The sequence below is a fragment of the Podarcis erhardii genome, assembly GCF_964252035.2.
Source record: "Podarcis erhardii genome assembly, chromosome: 3".
NCBI classification, from domain to species: Eukaryota; Metazoa; Chordata; class Lepidosauria; order Squamata; family Lacertidae; genus Podarcis; species Podarcis erhardii.
Window position 1 is genome coordinate 39449900 of NC_138507.1, and position 16484 is coordinate 39466383.

General features: G+C 42.0%; 1 protein-coding gene across 4 annotated transcripts in view; it reads left to right on the forward strand.

Moving 5' to 3' along the window:
- The first annotated feature begins 332 nt into the window (after positions 1–332).
- MYO6 (myosin VI) overlaps positions 333–16484 on the forward strand; it is a 110674-nt gene continuing 94522 nt past the window's right edge. For all 4 annotated transcript variants that reach the window (XM_081856797.1, XM_081856798.1, XM_081856799.1 and 1 more), the window contains exon 1: positions 333–348. The gene's annotated coding sequence lies outside the window, so the exon portion shown is untranslated. The remainder of the gene's footprint in view (positions 349–16484) is intronic.

A 16484-nucleotide genomic window follows, 5' to 3' on the forward strand; every position in this document is an offset into this window, starting at 1 on the left:
TTCTTGCCTGTCTGATTGAGAAGTCCGAGGAAGGGCAACGAACCGGGCAGGCGACTTCGGCGCCGCTTACTGAGCACGCTCGACCGGGTCCGCGCATGCTCAGCCTCCCTCGGCCAGGGAGGAGAGCGGACCAGCGCCGCTCCAAGTTGCAACTCCGGCCGGCACCAGGCGCTTCCTCCTCCTCCTCCTCCTCCCTCTCCTGCCGTGGCGTCAGCGGAGGCCCCGCCCCGGCCCGGCCGCTCTCGGCTCCCAGGAGCGCCGGGGCGGAGCTGCGAGGAGCAGCAGCAGCCGCGCAACGCCCGGGCCGAGTCGGCATCAGCTGGGGACGAAGCGCGGCGGCGACGGCAGGTAAACTGGGGGGCCAGCCGGAGAGCCCCGCGCTCTGCCTTCCTCCCTCCCGGCTCAGAAAGCCGGCGGCTGCGCTGCTGCTTCCCTGTCCCCCCTTCCGCCTCTTCTAGCTCTCTCCCCCCTCCCCATCCTGAGCCCCTTCCCTCTTTTTCCATCCCGAGTTTCTTCTCTCTTTCTCCGCCTCCCTCCCTCTCTCCCTTCCTCCCTCTCTCCCTTCCTTGGCTTGCATTCGGGTCTGCTTTCTGTCTTGGGCTTTTCCCTCTTGTTGCTGACGCTGTTCATGTGGGAACCCGGGTTGACTTTTGTTAGATAAAGCTTGGAATACGACTTGTTTTATTATACATATGAACAGCAACATAGGCTTTGGTTTGGGGAAGTTGTTAACACTTTCCAAGATCACCTCCCACAAACACGCATTAAAAGTCACCTCCAAAAGCATACACTAGCCTGCTCTTTTGTATGTACACTGCAAATAATCTTTTTTTCTACACACACAGTATGTTTGTGCATATGTATGTGTCATAATTTACATATATGTGTATATATAGGTTAAAGGGTGGCTTTCCATCCTGTTCGTCATTCGCGGCATGTTTTATGGAATGATTTAGCCTCTCTCTCTGATTTTGGAAACTTTGGGTGGCAGTTGTTGCAGGTTGATTGCTCACCTTTAGGAGAACTTCTAAATGCGGTAATTACTCTCTGTAGGAAGTGATTGCAGCTGGGAGAGGCTGCAGAACTTTTGACCTAAAGAGAACTTTGAAGGTTTTTGAGTTCTGAAAAAAAATTCCGCCCCACAAACACACTTACCTTGGGTTTGTTTACTGCTTTTTTGCTTGCTTGAGGTATATCAGATATTCTGAAATGAAGAAAGAAGCTGACGTTCCAGACATAGCTGTCAACTTTTCCTTTTTTTAAGGCAAATTCCCTTATTCCGAATAGGATTCCTTGCAAGAATAGGGAAAAGTTGACAGCTATAATTCCAGAGCAGTTCATATTTGGAGAATGGGGAGCAGGGTTTAAAGTTCCTGATGCTGTGTGTTGCCTTATGATGTGGGAGGATAGCGGGTACTCATTAGGGTTAAAATATTATTATTATTTTTAACAATAACAGCAACATCTAAACATTAGAAACTAAAGCTACGAAAGAAGGTTTCCTTGCACACAGTAGTTGTTACCTTGCCTGCCTCTTTCATTAAATTAACATGCCGCCTGCTAATTAATTCAGAATGTGATGATTACTGTGGAACCTGAGTCTCTGGTGTTAATAGAGAAGTCCTGAGCCCTTACCTGAGTAATCTCTTATAATTAAAGAAGGAAGCAATGAGGGTGCACTCTGGGTTTTGCAGCAGGGAAAACTTAGACTTCCTTATCAGGATGTTTATTACAGCATAACCTTCCTCAAGACTTTTAGGGAAAAGATAAACACCAGCATTTGGTGGAAGGTTCTGACCCAAAATGCACACCTGAGATCAAAGGTCACAGGTTATTAGTACAAGTTACAGAAGAATATCTATGTTTGTCTGCTACAATAAAAAAACTTATAAAAAAAGAAGTTGCATCAGCTTTCAGAGCCAGGAACTAATTGTGAGATACATTAAATGGAACAGCTTTGGATATCTGGTAGGTAAGAAAGAGAAGTTACCAGGATGCAATAATGGTACTGTGGTGTTTATGGACTCCTGTTGAATGTCTGAAGCTGAGGCTTGGGGGGGGGGGTCTCCCCCATTGGGAAGTGTTCATAATCTAGATGGAGAACAGAGCGCACACATTTCTCTGTGGCAGAAATTGTGATTCACAAACTCTGGCCCGGATCTCTTGTTGAATCTCTCAGGTGTTCTAAGTAGATTGCGTATATTTATACGCATATGTGTATTCTCTCTCTGACTTCAGCCAATATGGTGCTCCCTAGATAATGAAGGACTACAACTCCCATCCTCCTAGAACCCCTGACCATCCTGTCTGGGGCTGATGGGAGTTGGAGTACTGTGACATTTGGAGGAGCCAGATTGGGTACCCTTGGAGTACATACTCACAGATAAGGAAATGGAGATACACTGCTGTGTAGTGAGTGTATTTTATTGTATATGGAGATCTCTATCATGCCTGTACTATAAGAAGCTATACATTCTATTTAGAAGTACTAACTATGCCATCCTGGCCCGCTCCAAGGCCGCAATGAATAGGAGATGGAGACAGAAAGCACAAAGGGTGCTAGGAGGTAATTTCTGGCATTATCTCCAGGCAACTGTAACTTGTGCTGACTGCCCACAGTGAGCAAGGTGAGAACGAAAGATAACAGGAACTGGACTGCAAAATGATAATATAATACATTTTATCATGGATTAATTCAGGAAGGAAGGGTGATGGTTATCTATGAATCTTGAGAAATTGCTTCCTTTGTGGCGTGTGGCAGAAAATTAATCATTTTAAGTGTTCAGTTTTGCATTAGCTGTTGATATTAAATTCCAGTTTGTCTGCTATTGGGTGGCAAGGGAATCTTAAATTATACTGTAGATTCCATTAGACTAGGACAAGCCTCTTGCATAAACCTATGCCTCTATTTGGATTTTGGCCATTGTTAATTGGACATTTTCACAAACTATTAAGTGTTCAGATGTAGAGCTTTACATGCAAAATATCCTAGGTTCAATCTCTGGTATCTCAAGGTAGGGTAAGGAGTGTCTCCCATCTGAAATCGCGGAGAGCTACTGCCAGTCTTTGTTGACAAAGCTGAGCTAGATGGATTAATGGTCTGACTCTGTATAAGACAGCTTCCTATGTTCCTGTAACCTGTGAAAACCACTTGCCAACATATTTCTCAGTTGAAGCACAGAACTTTTGACTATATGACATAATTAGAAGGTGCTGGATATTTTGCAGATTAACCAGGGAAACCTGAGATGCAACATATTGTTTTGGACTGTGGACAGAATGCATTATTTTTACATGTTACACTTTCCTGGGCAAAGGAAGAAGGGAATTGCTTGCAGGAGTGATCTTTGAATTAGAAAATGTGTGCATTTTCCATAGCATGGCATTTCTCGCATCATATTTTCCCATACGCAGATGGCACCACCCACCCATAGTGCAGGATTCTGTGTGTGTGTGCTGTGTAGAAAGGGCATTTCAACAAGCTGTAAATAGGGGCTTTGTATCCCGTGAGGTTTTTTTTTTTTTATATATAAATATTTATTAAAGTTTTTAAATATAAATGCACAAATAATAAACAGTCTTACTTCTATCACAGACATAATTTCATCACTTCTTTGGACTTCCTCACGTCTCCCGCTCCCATTTACAGCGTTAAAAGTTTTTTCCAAACAAATTATCAACTTGTTTACAATCTCATGTCCACTCATTCAAATATAATCTAGCACTTCTTCCAAAAAATTTTATATTTTCTTTAGTCTCACTTATCATCAAATTTCAAATCTAATTTAGTGGTGGCCAGTTTTTTATAATCTAGCATCCTTCTTAGCATTCAACCAAATTACAATGTTTTTGTAGATACTTCTTGAATTTCTCCCAGTCTTCCTCCATCTTCTCTTCTCCCAGGTTACGGATTCTGCCTGTCATCTCGGCCAGTTGCATATAGTCCATCAGTTGCATCTGCCACTCTTCCAGTGTGGGTAGATCTTGAGTTTTCCAGTTTTTTGCGATGAGTATCCTTGCTGCCTGTATCCCGTGAGTTTTGGGTGTACTATATGAACAGATGCAGGAAAATCTCATATGCAGGAGGTCCCTTAGCAGTGAATGTGATGCAAGCAGTTCCTAACAGGTGTTATTGCTTTCACCCTTCAGATCAGAGGCAAAATAACTAAAGATACTGCAGTAATTGGTCTAGATAATATGGTGTGTTTCGGAGCAATAAATATAGTTGAATAATTACAGATTCTGATCCCAGAGCAGGACTAGATCTCCTCATTTGCAACTAATGCTGATGGAGAGATGAGCTAATTCCCTCACACAGTTCTTGAAATCATTAAGTTGTAAAATGGCCTGTGAACCTGATCCTCAGTTCAGGAGAGTACAAAGGTTGACAACTGAAGCAAGCCTTCTTGTGCTGCAAGTATGACACATTAACAGAGGTGAAAAATGAGACTCTTGCTCTCCAATTTAGCTTTAGTAACAAGCTCTGCCAAAACCCAAGTACACTATAAATTGTTGATGGTGGTTATTTTAACATCCCTCAAGAGTCTTTCAAGGATTACAGCATTATGGTGATAATAAAAACTAAAAAAAATATGCATTGTTATCTTAACTGGCAAGAGAAAGATTGGAATAAAAGCCAAACTGTTGCATGTTTAATTAATTAGAAAGAGTTTTAGGCTGTAAGGGTAGCTCACAAGGGTAGCTCACAAGGTAAAAATAAAACACACTCACAGCATACTTAATAAAACCTAATTTATGTAATGCATACTCAGTAGTATAAATAATCTCTCCAGGTTTAGTCCTGGGGGAAAATTGCCTTTCTAAAGCATATCACCAAATGAGAGACCCTTTGTAAGAGGAACAGGTTATTCACACTGTGTGATGACTGCTGCAGTAGAGCTCATAAGGAACTGGCCCGGTTGTCTGAAGGGGTCTGTGCCATTCTGAATGGTTTTTATCAAGTTCTTATTTTTATCAAGTTATTATTGAAAACCAGCAGAGCATTGCAGTGCTTTAGGCCAAGGCTAGAGTCTTGCAAAAAGTTCAAAACAAAAGAAATGATGCAAAGCCTTTCTGACTTCAATTTACCCCACAGTAAAAGAGGTTTTCTTTTTTAAATGAGAGTGTTTTTTTGGTTGTTGTTTTTGTAGAGAGGCTTGCTTTCCCAGGCAGTTTGCTGTTTTTTTTTTCTTATTGTGGATAGCTGTAGGCAACTTTGTAGACAATACACACGGAACAAAGTTTCACAGAAAGATGGATAAACAGTAATTTAGCTGCACCCTTAGTTGTATTTATTATGAGCAGCATGTCTGTTAAAAATAGAATAGAAAAGAAAAATGAACAATATCATAGGGGGGCAGGGAAGAACGTAGCCAGTGTTACTGACTACATCAAGAAATCTTGTCAGGATGTAGGTAGCTAAAGCTTCTAGTGAAGGGCAGCAGTTCTCTATGGTTGAAAACGGAGGTCTTACCCACAGTTGGTAGAGCATGAGAACCCAGGGTCTGGGTTCAAGTCTCACATTGGTCAAAAGGATACCTTCACTGCAGGGGGTTGGACCAGATGATGCTCATGGTCTCTTCCACCTCTCCAGGTTTATGATTCTATGATTCTCAGCCCCACCTAAAGATGTTGGGGATTGAACCTGTGGTATTTTCCATGCTTCTTCAGGGATAAGGATGCCCCTTTGGGGCATCCACAACATTAAAGCAAACAATGCATGGGAGAACCTAAAGCTGAGAGCAAGGTGGAAGTTGATTATTGATTCCCTCTGTTGAAGGGCCACTTGGAAGAGTCAACTTGCCTTCTAGAGTGTGCCTGTATCAGGAGGCATTTGCCGTCGGTTGTCCTTGTGCCAAGTTACCTGGGTGAGATGATCTTCTTCTGGTTTGAGCACGAAGCACCTGATACCAGGTAGTAGCAGGTGAAACTCGCTGACTATTAGCAGCTTGGCAGCTGGGATCTGGCAGCTCTGCCCATTGGGACTTTGCATTGTTACACTGTTAGTCATAGCTGTTTTCATCCTTAATCAAACGCTTTCAGGGTGGGGCTTCCTTGGAAGGCTACTGCTTGCCTCTCTCTTTTCTTGCCTAAGCAGGGAGGTAGCTGCCAGGCCCTGGCCCTGAGGGCTACTGTGCATTGAAAAGGGCAGAGCACCTCTGTAGCTTTCCTCATGAAATGTCTGCAGTGCTTCCTAAGGGTACTGGAGAAATCTCTAAGTAATTCTGGCAGCATGACAGCACTATGAGAGGGGCCAGCAAAGAGGGGGATTTCATGGGGTTTTATGACTTGATCATAATGTTCAACCTGCCTCTAGGCCACAGGTTCCCAAACTTATTTGGCCTACCACCCCTTTTTCATAAAAATAATTACTTAGCACCCTCCTGGAAATCTGCCTTCTTTAAGTGAGTGAATAGAAAGATGCAGTGACAAACTGGCGTTTTTTTATGTGTCTATATTTCTACCTATGTCCTACAACATAGTAAAGAAAGATGCTATTGTAAATAAGACACCTTGAAGCTTTAAATTATAAAATTACTTATTAAAATCAACCATAGTAACATAGTGTATTACACACAAAGGATAATATTCAGGTAGGTAGCCATGTTGGTCTGACGAAGAAGTATCTGAAGAAGGGTGCATGCACACGAAAACTTATACCCAGAACAAACTTAGTTGGTTTCTAAGGTGCTACTGGACAATTTTTTTATTTCAAAAGGACACTATTAAAATAAAAAATGCTTGTTAAGGTCTGTCGGAGGACTTGACCACTGATTTCGAGTTATAACTTGCATTTTGTGTGTTTATTCGGAAAATAAAGTAATCACGACGACTTTAACTCTGTGTTACATTGGTAAGCATAATTACAGAACAGATGAAGCGTTTATGGATGGTTTTTCAAAAAATTCTTTCTTTATGCTTCCACCACCCCCTTATTTATATTCAAGCCCCCCACCCCAATTGCACCCAAGGCTACTACCACCCCCTGGATTGTTCCAGCACCCCCCAGGGGGGTGGTATTGCCCACTTTGGGAAACAGTGCTCTAGGCAGTTGCTGACCAAAGTAATGATGGATGGTTATACTCCTTTCCTCCCACCCCAGCAACTCGCCCATTGTCAAATTAGCAGAAAGGCCTTGACATAAAATATATTTCTGTAAAACTAAACTTGTGTCTAAGAGAGATGCATTGGTGAGACACTCATGTTAAGTGTTATAATAATATTTATAATAATAAATAAAGAAACTCACTTTGATTGCATTTGTCTTCCGTCTCTTCCTGTATGGATGTTAGCTCATGAGGAATTTTTCATTTTTCTTGGACACATGAGTCTACAGTCTACCTTGTACTTCACTTACAAAATGAATTGTTTTAAAATGGCCATGCTTGATATGCAAAGAATGAAAAGGCGATGCTTTTCCACATTTGGTGAAAGTCTGTGAAGGCAACTGAATATGAGTGAAGTAAGAATTGCCAGTTGAATATCATATTAGATCCTTTGCTATGCCAAATTTTGCCTTTTGTTTTGGATTGACAGAGACTAGGCTCAATATTGCCTAAAGTGACTGGCAGTGACTGTGGGCAGAATTTCTCTATGCTTCCTTATGGGAGCTCATTTTAACTGGAGGTGCCAGGGATTCCATGTGAGACCTAATGCAAGCAAAACAGAGAATCATAGACTGTGCTTTTCCACTGAGTTGTTGACAAGTAAAGGATGGTTGTTTTTCGTGAATACACATTCTTTCCAATATAGGAGGACAGTGCAAAGAATGTTTGCTTTAGGAGCTTAGAGCACACTCCTAATTATGCTGACTCAGAAGTCCTACTGAATTCGGTGGGCTTCCTCCCAGGTAAATGGGGTTAGAATTGCAGCTTTAGCTTATCTGTCAAGTGAAAGGTGAGATCCTATTGGCTTCAGCAACGCAGGCTTGAATTTTGTTTTAGAAAGCTAGGTAATGTCACAGCTGTTGGGCAAGCCTACTCTGCAGCAAGCATTGTTCTTATCATTTTGGAGGTGAAGAGCTGAATATTACAAACAGGGTCCCTGTGTGGTACAGTTGATCTCCCCTGAGGGATCTGTATAAATCAATACTGGACCAGTATCTAGGGCATCACATGGATTTTACAACAGAAGTACAAGAACTTGACAAGTAAAACTAAAGTGTTATAATTAATATGTAATGCACTCTGATTAGCACTGATTTATTCCTACACTAGGAAGAAACTCTATGAAATAAAACATTCGGTTTGCCATGTGATTTATCAGGGAAAGGTAACCATCAACATATAAGGGTTAGCTGTAGGGTACCCCTGGTGACTTTGTGCCAGCGGGGATGGAAATTTATAGGGCAGATCTGGTGACCTGTTTTTGTGGCATAGTTATTTTATCATCCAGTTTGCAATGAAAGCCTACTCCTTCCCATAAATGCAGGCCTCCCCCTTTCATCTGCATCACACTGTTCGGTCCTTGTTTTTCCTGGGATGCGACAATCTCAAGAGCTAGCCTTTTTTCTATGGAAATTTTTATCGCCGCTTGTGGAGCATAGATTATAGATTTATACTCTGTCTTTTAGGAAATCTTCTCAGAAGGTGGCCTGTGAAGATATAAAAATGAAAACTCTCATAATTAAAGCAGCAAAGCTAACAAAAATAGTTTGAAAAGCAGGTTTACCCATCCAGTTTTAAAAATAAGCAGGTTGACCCGTCCAGTTTAAAAAAGAAACTGGGGGGGGGGGGGAATACCACGGATAAAAACATAGGCTTGGTTCACACAACACAGTAGACCAAATTATGCAGTGCTGCAACTGGACAAACGTGTTGGCTCATGGAGAGGAGGCCACAGGCACTTCGTTGAGTATTTTTTTTACTCCCATGCTGTGTTGAGCTAAGCCAATTTTTGGCGGAGAAACTTTCTCAGACCCAGACTCGTGGTTAAACTTTTCCCTTACTAACCATGGGCAGTAGCCAAGATTTGTTTTTTAAAAGCACCAGAAAACGGGAGACGCTTGGTGGGCTTCTCCATGGAAGGAGTTCCTAGCTGAAGTGTCACTGCAAAAAGGTCCTTTCTCTTGCCAAACGAGTCCAGATTTAAAGGGACAACAGAGAGCAGGGCCTGAGATGGTGATCTTGAAATGCTGGCTGGTGATTATGGGCAAAAGCAGGCCTTTAGGTGAGCATACCTGACCATGTTAGGGTTTAAATGTATGTAATAAAACAAGTTGTTCAAGAATTTGCTGGTGCAGTTGTGTTAAATACAAGATAAGCCGAATTCCTTTTAAGACCTCCTTCCTTAACCTGGTGCTCCCCAGATGTTTTAGACTGCAACAGCTCCTGCCAGCACATGAGTTGCAGTCTAAAACATCTGGAGAACACCTGGTGGAGGAAGGCTGCTTTAAGGCACTCTGTGTATCTTTATGTAGATAACAGGTCATCTTCTAGCATAACATACTAAACTTTTTGCAAGCAATATATATATACAGTGGTACCTTGGGTTAAGTACTTAATTCGTTCCGGAGGTCCGTTTTTAACCGCCGGAGCATGATTTCTGTTCTCATCCTGAAGCAAAGTTGTTAACTTGGAGCACTTTTTCTGGGTTAGCGGTGTCTGTAACCTGAAGCGTATGTAACCTGAAGCGTATGTAACCCAAGGTACCACTGTATATCTATATCTGTAGATGAGAAATGATGTCATTTCTGTCCTGATGAGAGTCATGGCAAGGAAGGTGCGGAATATGAGGGAGAATAAATTTCTGTTTATTTTCTCAAGACTTCAGCAGGGCAAGAAGCAATTAAATTACAACTGCCATACTCCTCCTCACCCAAATGCTTAATCTCTGTTGCTTAAAAATATAGCTTGTATTTGGCCAAACTTGTTTCAGACAAGGTCATTATGAAGCTGATGTGGAACCTCTTTATCTTCCCCAGGCAAGATGTTGAGTGCCGAAGGATATATAGTCTGTAGTGTTGACAACAACCAGCATGAGGACTAATGTAGGCACCCTGATGTTGTGAGCAGGCAATTCTGCAATGCCAGGCTTTTTAGTTGAGCAAACCTGTAATTACGTCAGTGTAGATTTCATAATAAAACCTCTGCAGAAGACTCAGAAAGTGCATTGATCCTTAAATGGATGGGGGTAGCCAACTAGGTGCCTTCCAGATATCATAGACTCCAACTCAGCTCCGTCCATTGGCCATGCCAGCTGGGGCAGGTAAGAGTGGGAGTCGGCAACATCTTAAAGGCACCACACTGGCTACCCCTGTTGTGTGGCCTTATAGAAAAAATGGAGCTCAATTCATTTTTAAAGCAAAGTTGGGCTGTTGAGAATTAAATAACAGCTGCAGTCCGTTGGACTCTTAAGTGTGCTAATCCCATTACTCTGTACTGTTAAATATTCCTTGGATTAGAGACTACAGTTTAAAAAAGCTTGTTTAATAGTAGAAACTTTTGCTGCTTTAAACTTGGGTGGTGCTGGAAACAGAAAGGAGGAGCTTCGCTAGGGAAACATTATTGAAACATGCAATATGTTAAAACAATATAATTTTAGTTATTCAGAGGTCTGTGTGTATTCTCTTTTGGGGTCAGTGCAGGAGTGAACAAATCTCTCTGTTTCAAATTCTTCCAGTTTCCCACTTTTTCTGATCTTAAATTCTGTGTGTCCCGTTTCCACATACAAGTACAAAGTCCCCCTCTGCTTCTAATTGTGCTTTTTTCTTCATTTGCAATTTATATAATTCATAAACAGCTGAACATTTGCAAAGCTTTTCATGAAAAAAGTTTGCATGGAAATTTACACACACCCTGATAAAATCCATGTTTGTATATCATTTTTCTGTCAGGGAACTGCCATCAGTACTGGAGGGAGAGCGCAAAAGCCAGAGGGATTCCAGAGAGCGTCCAGGGATCGGGAGAAGCAGCCCATCTTCTGGGGAAGAGAATCAGTGTAGCACCAGTGGAGAAGGGGGGCAGGTGGGGGGAAGTGGCGAGGCGATCCCATGACTCCTTGCCTGGAACCAGCGGGGAGACTAGGGGTCCTCCGTTGCCCATGCCCTCCCTGCGCAGAAGGCTTTTGCGCAGAGAGGGTAGGCGGAGACTAGGCGTCAAAGAGCTTCTTTGCTGGAAGAAGTTTAAGAAACGCCCACTCAAGGATTCTGCCAGCGACTGAGTCAGCCACGGGTGAGTGGTGGTCCGGACAGAAAAGGTTCACTTTGGCAGCCCAGCCAGGTGTTTGCACCCAGCCAGGGAGATAGGTGCCTGCTTACGCACGAGCAACCCCTTAGAAACCATTACATTTTCCAAGCACTTCTTAGAAATGCATGCATTTCTGTATGCATGATTTGGCTGGAGAACTGCATCGCAAAATTCAGAGGAGTTCAAATTTCTGTTTCACGTATTCGTTTGAGAAGAGCAAATTTTGTAAGTTTGCATTAAGGTATGAGTGGAACAAAGGTGCCCCCACCTTAGTAATGAGTAGGAATCATTACTGTTTCATAATTTTGCCTGCAGTTCTTGGGCATCCTCTTTTTGTTCTCTCTGGCTTCTGAAACTTCGCTCATCATTACTCACATACTTGTACATCTTTGGAACCATTCCTCCCCCCCCCCCCGAATTATTTTTATTGTAAACCAGCCTAGGAGTTATTGAACTGAAGGGTGATATGAAAAATAACTAAAATAAGCTGTATTTAGTACAAACTTGCACTGGCTCCCGGTGGAGTACAGGGTCAGGTTTAAGGTGCTGGTTTTGACCTTTAAAGCCCTATGCGGCCTAGGACCCATGTACATACGGGACCACCTCTCCTGGTATGCCCTGTGGAGGACCTTAAGGTCCATAAATGACAACATTTTGGAGGTCCCAGGTCACAAGGTGGTTAGACTGGTCGCAACTAGGGCCAGGGCCTTTTCAGTACTGGCCCCGACTTGGTGGAACACTCTGTCACAAGAGACTAGGGCCCTGCGGGACTTGACATCTTTCCGCAGGGCCTTCAAGACAGAGCTGTTTCGCCTGGCCTTTGGTCTGGACTCAGTCTGACCCTTATGTTTCCCTCCCCTTATGGTTTTGATGAGGCTGCATTTTAAATTGCATTTTAACCTGTATTTTAAATTGGTTCCCCCCCCTATTATGTTTTTACTGTAATTTTACTATTGTTAGCCATCCTGAGCCTGGCTCTGGCTGGGGAGGGCGGGGTATAAATAAAATGTATTATTATTATCATTTATTATTTTATCCCCCACCCCTATTTTTCTGTGAAGTGTTTATATGGGGACAAGAGCAGTCTCTGTTGGTTAGGTTATTTTTTCTTTCTTTTTGCACTTCTCTGTATACTCCTTCAAAGAAAATGAGTCAGTTTTGTGGTACACCTCAAGTAATGTAGGAGGGCAGCACCAATAGGCAACAAGCATAATGACAAAAGGGAGGGGTATTCCCAAATCTTGCAAACCAACAGTTGCCTTTTTGGATCTTGGTGCATTTCAAGCCTCAGTCTTTCATGGAAGTGGGAGGGGACCACTTGCATGCTGGTTATGCGGTAAACTCTAAAAAAAGGGTGTGCTTTACTCATTGACCTGAGAACCAGGAGATGGCTTCTTCAGTCTTGCAGGTGCTGCTGTGAAGCGTCCATAGACTTAAAAGGAATGTGCAGGAATAGGTTTCATTTAAATGAGTTTTGCATGAATATCAGAAGCAGGTTTTTGATGGCCATTTGCCTCTATTCTCTGTGTGCGATTCCACTTCCTGTTTGAGATAAGTAGATGTGAGTACAGTTGTGAGTACAGTTGGCATAGAAAAGTATTTAGTTAAAAGTGCTTCATGCAAAAAGTTGTGTCTCAAGGACACATTCAAGCGAAAGCATCTTGTTTTGAAGTGGCAACCCTCACCTTTTACTTATATCTGTATCAAGAAGGCTGAGTGGGTAAAATTGTCAGCTGCTTTAGAATGTTTAGTCTTATTTCTTTAGTTTTAAATGATGTAAAAATGTAATTCTACATAGCTGTTATTGTTTTTTAAAATTAAGGGATGTAAGATATACATGGGAAGGGAAGAGCTAGGGGAGCAGGGTTGAGACTAATCGCAATGGCTCTGGGCAAAGGGAAGTATGGTGTTGAGGTGGGTCAGGCTAGGGAATTGTGGTTCCTGGGGAATCGTGGTTGTCCTATCAGCCAGCCCTTGGTTTTCTGCAGCTGCTGTTGCTCAGCTTTGAGTAAAACCTCCCTCATCCACGATCTGATGAGGAGACAGATCTGGTTGGTCTCACCCAGTTGTGCCCACCTGGGTACTTGATGCTGCATCGGGGCAGACTTGAGAGTCAAGGAGGGGGAGTTGCTGTAGTCTATAGAGATTCTGTCTCTTTCTCCAGGCTCTCTGTCCCAACTGAGACGGGATCTAGAGTGTGTGTTTCTGGCATTGGGCAATTGGGACAGATTAGGGATTCTGCTGGTTTAACACCCGCCTCACTACCCAGCAGTCTCCCTGCCTGAGCTGGCAGAGATGCTCTCGGACGCAGTGTTGAAGATTCCCAGAATGCTGGTTTCAACATCTCTGCCGAGGCTACTGGCTCTGGGGTGGCTCAGAACTTCATAGCTGCCATGATGACCATCACTGATCAACATCACTGGCCCAATGGATGTGGCAAACCACACTCTGGGCCTTGTTTTTTTTCCCAACAGGGCAGGAAGAGGGTGATCTGAAAGTGGGGTAATTAGTCCCTTGTCCTGGCCAGATCACTTCCTTTTGAGGTTTAGGCTTTCAGCACCTTACAGCCTCTGCAGAGGTGGGGGACCTATTAGGATGGTCTGCTTTCAGATTATTGGTTTGTTTTTGTTTTGTATTTTTATGTTGTGAACCACCCTGTGATCTTCGGATGAAGGCAGTATACAAATTTAGAAAATAACAATACTGTACTGATACTAATAGATTTCTTCTTCTATTTTTGCACATAATTTGCCAAAATAAAACCAGTTTCAACATCAGTTCTATAAGCAATTGTTCTCATACGTCTGCCAAATAAGTATATTTGCTAAGGGCATTTTGTGGCTCACCTAGCTTTTCACTGTAGCTCTTCATTCTCAGTCAGGTAGAGCATGTACTTGGTTTCCTCTAATGGCCTCAAAGGCAGAAACACAATATTTCAGCCTGGTAAATTTTTAATGAAAACAGATAGGACTAGGAGGACTAGGAGGACTAGGAGATCCTAAGAGGCAGATGAAAACCTTAAGCCGTTTTAGTCCATCTTCTGGAAATAAATGGAAATCTCCTTTGCCTTTTAAGCGTGGAATGCTTAAAAGAATAGCAAGTAGGCTTTTACAAGGATAAAATTTTGATAGTACAAAAGTTGTGGAAGAATCATCTGTGTTCTTGAGTTCTGTTTATGGTAGGGTAGCATGATATTGAAGAGTGAAGACTATCCAGGGACTTTTCCTGTTTGTTTTGGCACAGCTAATCTCTCAGGATAAATCTGTCTCTGGTGAGAGAACTAATTTGAATTGCATACAGTGTTGAATATATTAGTCAACATTACTGAAAAAGTAGGTTCTTTGAGGCAGAAAATTGATCCCCATGGTGGCAGAGGAAAAATACACCTAGAAACTACAACTTGGAGGAGGAGGAGGAGGAGGAGGAGGAGAAGAAGAAGAAGAAGAAGAAGAAGAAGAAGAAGAAGAAGAAGAAGAAAGAAAGAGAGAGAGAGAGAGAGAGAGAGAGAGAGGAGAAAAACCACAACCCCAAATACATTTTTCTTTGGCTTTGTGGAATATAAATGAAAATTTGTGGCTGGGCCCTAAGCATGTTTCAGTGGAAATAGAAGGTGATCTCTAACATTTAATCATACTCATGGTAAACGCTTTGAAATCCACGGACTAATATTTTTATAGGATTTTCAAGTGTTTACAGAACTTCACATGCATTATATTGTTGCATTCCTTACAACAACTCTGTCTATATTAATATACCCCCATATTGCAGATGCTGTGAAAGTAGCTTGCCTAAAGCCCCTTAGCACAGGTGAGGTTCAGACTGGAGACTTCTTCCTTTGAGGTTATTCCATTTAATTGGCTGCTGCGATTAGCTGCTTTCCCATCCTTCATGTGGACTGTCATAACGTTAAGACTAATATTCATTATTGCTTTTAAATGAACAGCTTGTATTTGTGAGATGTGTTCACTCGTAGGATTTTGATTGGAAAGAGTCACAAATGTACATTGCCTGATATTACTTCATTTGCCCAATGCCACATAGTGTATTACTTAAATTAACCCACAGGGTGAATCCAAGAATAAAGTTAAATGAACTCTGCTTTGAGCGACTTGGACAAAGGACCAATTCAAATGTGACGAGGAAAACCATTCCATATTCATAAAATCCAAATAAATATTGAATTTGACAGAGAACCAGCTTTATGCTCCCTTTAGTGTTCTTTGCTACTGTGAATATGATCCTCACTGTTTTCTGAAAAGCTTGTATTTGCGACCTTTTACTGAATGCAACCTATGTGGAAATGTTTATTGAGATACACTGGATTAGTTTGTTAATCCCTCTAGACTAGCTTTCTCCAATGTGTTACTACAGTGTTGTGTATTGAGTCAAAGGATTTTATATCTGTATTATTATTGTCTGTATTTGCATTAGGGTAAAGTGACTGCCTTTTGGTTCCAGAGGGTACAGCTACTATTGGTTCATTTAAGCTGCTGTATTTGGATCCTCTGTCTTATTGGTTGCCTCCAAAAGGCAGGACTGTGATTGCCTGATATTGTTCCCTCCAAAATGTATCCTTTCCAGCTAGTTCCCTGTCCCTATAAATGTAGCTCTCCCCTCCTCAAGTCTCAGTCTTGTTGCTTTAATAAAGAAGTGTTACTAGAGAACTGTCTCCAGCATATTATGTCAAGAGAGCTGAAATCACAAACCCCACGTCACAACATACAGCATGGCCAATGACTGGGGATGATGGGAGTTGTAGTCCAAAACATCTGGGAGGTACAGTTCTAGGCTGTCATTGGAAGACTGATTCAAAGAGGAGAAAGTACATTGGCTCAATAAGCTATGTAAAAATATATTGTGTGCTTTTTTGGATGCTGGACAACTACTTCCCCACAGTCAAATGAGCCTTGTACTTTGCCTTTTGAAGAGCTGCCCTTGGACACATGGCAAAGCACTTCTGAAACTGAAAAACCCCCTCTTAAAAACCATTTGTAATATAGTGTGCGGGGGGATCTACTGTTCAAAGGAGAGGTGAATATATTAAAAAAATCCCACTGAGCATGTCCAGATCGCTGAGCACACCTAATGTAGTTCTTTGGATCTTAGCCATTGTATTTAAAACATTGTTTTAATATGTTGATATATAAATATTCTTATTTGTGTACTGTGTGAGAAAGAACTGTCTGTTCTTCTTGGACAAAAGCAGCATTGAGAGAATGCCCATGCATTATTTTTTTAAAAAAACAAACATTTGTTTGTACTTTTTGAATGACAAACTTAATTAAAAACAGTTTGTCC